This window comes from Stegastes partitus, unplaced genomic scaffold (assembly GCF_000690725.1).
Source record: "Stegastes partitus isolate 25-593 unplaced genomic scaffold, Stegastes_partitus-1.0.2 Scaffold4005, whole genome shotgun sequence".
Classification (NCBI taxonomy): Eukaryota; Metazoa; Chordata; class Actinopteri; family Pomacentridae; genus Stegastes; species Stegastes partitus.
The window spans coordinates 1-3,349 of record NW_007581736.1 but is presented as its reverse complement, the minus strand read 5'-3'; the positions used below and the strand labels follow the sequence as shown (position 1 = coordinate 3,349).

General features: G+C 38.0%; 1 long non-coding RNA gene across 1 annotated transcript; it reads right to left on the bottom strand.

Moving 5' to 3' along the window:
* Positions 1 to 2,899: 2,899 nt before the first annotated feature.
* LOC103376362 (uncharacterized) lies at positions 2,900 to 3,343 on the bottom strand. The gene is made up of 2 exons (XR_521307.1): positions 3,243 to 3,343; positions 2,900 to 3,093 (listed from the first exon to the last, which is right to left on the bottom strand). It is a non-coding gene; the product is annotated as an uncharacterized LOC103376362 (long non-coding RNA).
* Between the last annotated feature and the right edge of the window lie 6 nt (positions 3,344 to 3,349).

Below are 3,349 nucleotides of genomic sequence, written 5' to 3'. Positions count from 1 at the left end.
GATCTCTGTGGGGGTCAATATAAAGACAACAATGTCAAACAAATGTTATTACGGAAATAAATAATAAAATTCACATGTGATATAATGGGGAATAATAAAATGTCTCCTAAGTAAGTTATCAGCTTGCTTGCTGGATATAAACTGAGAAGCAGCAGCATTGCCATGTTCTCCCTCGGCTATTTAGAAAGAATTAAAACAAAAAAAGCTCTTTAAAAAAGCATTATTTTAGCTTTTGTTCAATCATATATATATAATTCTAATAAATATTAAGTATATACATATTGTTACATGAATGAATAAGTAGGCCTATGTGGTGGTCAACGTCCTCAGAGTTTGTTAAATGCTTTAAACTGGTTCCTACGAGTATTTGATTGTAATTCCACTATATGACTATTTGAGGACATTAAATATTGACATGACTCATCTTCTTTAATGTCTCCATTTGTTATATTTAAATATCTGGTGTCTACTGGCGTCTGGGGCAACACCTAGTTTTGTGTGTGTGTGTGTGTGATGCTGCCTTGAAGAAAGCTTCACAGTTTGTACTTCATTTTACAGACTGATAAAGTCACACGTGATGACTTATGATGGCTTCAGTTTAATCAGTTGCTGAGTCACAATCTGACATGATCTATGCAGCTGGTCGGAGTTAGGTGTGCAATTGGTCTTACCAGCCGTAACCTATTTAGTTCATGTGCAGTTGCGTGTCATTTGATCTAGTGACTGAGGACACCTTGACAGCCAAGACATGTGGATTTGTTTTGACCTAAAACACCCATTTTCATTACAAACCTCAACTACAGTAATTTGGATGCATAAACTTCAATACCCAGGAAACTCTATGCAGCCAGTCACTGATGTCAATAAACAAACCGCAAAAATAAAAATACAACCACTGAAACACAGCAAAACATCTCCAAACCTGTGGTACGGAAATAAAAACAGACAACCGTGAGCCGGGTGTGTCTAAGCTAAGTCAACTTAGCATGTTGCTAGCCGAGTTTTATCTTCAAAAAAAAAAAAATTATAATAATAAACTTACCGAACTCAACTCTCGGCAGGACTCACACAGAACGAGTCGGACATTATTTCGAGCTACTTGCAGCAGTTCGGCCGCTTTTAAATCACAAAAAAACTTCAACAAACTAACATAGGCAGCTAATCAGTGCGGTGACCTCCGAACAGGTGAGCGAGGGCTTTAATCGGCACATGCACGTACGCACTTACGTCATCACGCAAGCTGTCCAAGGCGGAAGCAGAGGAACGTTTTGGTGAAATTCACAACTGCAGCATCGTCAGAAGATCCATCCATTATCTATACACCGCTTAATCCTCACCAGGGTCACGGAGGGGGGGCTGGAGCCCATCTCAGCCGACCCAGGGCGAAGGCAGGGGACACCCTGGACAGGTCGCCAGTCTATCACAGGGCCACACCCAGAGACAGACAACCAAGCACACTCACATTTACACCCACGGACAACCCAGAATCACCAACCAACCTCAACATGTTTTTTTGGACTGTGTGGGAGCCGGAGAACCCGGAGAGAACCCACGCTGCATGGGGAGAACATGCAAGAAACTCCACGCAGAAAGATTCAGGTGCCCCCACCGGGACGCGAACCAGCAACCTTCTTGCTGCGAGGCAACAGTGCTACCAACTGCGCCTCATCAGAAGATATGAACATGAATATAAATAGTGTTTTTATTTATTTAAGTACATATTAAATTCTGTGTCCTCTAATTTCTTTTTTTCCCCTAGTAATCACTTTATATGAAAACAATGCAAAGATATATACATTTCATTTTTTATAAAAACAGATTGGTGCAAGAAATAAAAATCATGAATCAGTGACATTAGTGTTACATGTAAAGTAACAAGAAGTTACACAAAGGTACAAAAAACAAAATCAGTGAAAAAACAACAACATTTATAAAACACATAAACACACAACAGATTGTAGGAAAATGGTTTTAAAAAATCTTATTGTATAAAAATGCAAATATCAGAAGACAGTGCTTATGGATCAGTTCAGCTGAAGGTCTCTAATCCTCGTCCAAAAACTGGGAAAGACTTGTTCTCTGTTTTGTTGAAAAATGCATTTACAATTGCCCACGTGTTTAACCACCAGCTCTCAGCTCATATGAACATGTGACCGCAAACATCTGAGAGAGCAGGAGAGAGAGACTGGGGTGGAGTTTATGATCTGCAGGATTACATTTGTTAAAGAAAACTGTGCAATAAATAAATTAAACATTACACTGATACCTACAAGAAACACTGGAATGATTTCATATGACTCGATCAGCAACATTCATGGATTAAACAACTGAAAACAATAAACTGGTATCATTTTTTATGGATTTTCTTTGAGTTTCAACATTCAGTAAATCTGGATAAACAGTGACCTCTAGTGGTCACATTGTGCAGTTCCAGCAGGAAATCTGGAGCACACATTGATTCACATTTGCAGATGAATTGCATCTAAAAAAAACAAAACACTGAAGTGTGATGGAAGCATTCTGGTTGTTTCTGTTGCTATTAGTATCTACAGTCACTGGAATAATAGAAATTTAACCGTTCAGCAAATATCACAGAGAAATGTTGATGCATTAGTTTTCTTTTACTCACTTCATGTCAACAATTACTTCCAAACAAAGACAACAAACCATCGCTTTTTTGTTCATTTGATTTATTTTTTGAAGTCAGTCTTCAATTAAAAAAACTACAAAAACAAACAACAATTTCTTTAAAAAACACAGTAAAAAAAATTAAATAGTACAAAATATCATCATGAAAACTGCAGTGCCCATTATCATTCATTAGGCAGAACAGATTGTTTTAAATGTCATTGTGATAATTGTGCATGTTTCAGTACAACTTTAGAAGCAGGATTATCAGTGCGTCAAGCTTTGATGTAGTTCTGATCAGGTTTGACTTGTTGCTCCTTTCTGTCACTGAGGAGTCAACACTGGTCAACAAAAAGTCTTCTTGCTGGTAAAGGTGATGGTATTATGTTGGGTTCTTGACTTTTCTGAGGAGACAACCGCTTTCTGAGCTCATGATTGTCTTGTTCAACTGAAAGGGCTTCAGTCCTGAAAATAAAAATACTAAATTAACAAAGTGATGTACATCAGAACATGCCAACAGTGAACATGAGATTATCCCAGAAAGTAGAAAAAGAGTGAATGTCAGTGAAATAACTTTGTCCAAGTAACAAAACACTCAACAAAGAGTGACTCACTCGTGAGTGTCATTGATCGTAGTTGGAGGCTCTTCGTTCATGTCATGGTCTCTGTGTGACAGATGGAAGGATTTAAAAACAACCAACGCTACGTAAACTTTGATCAG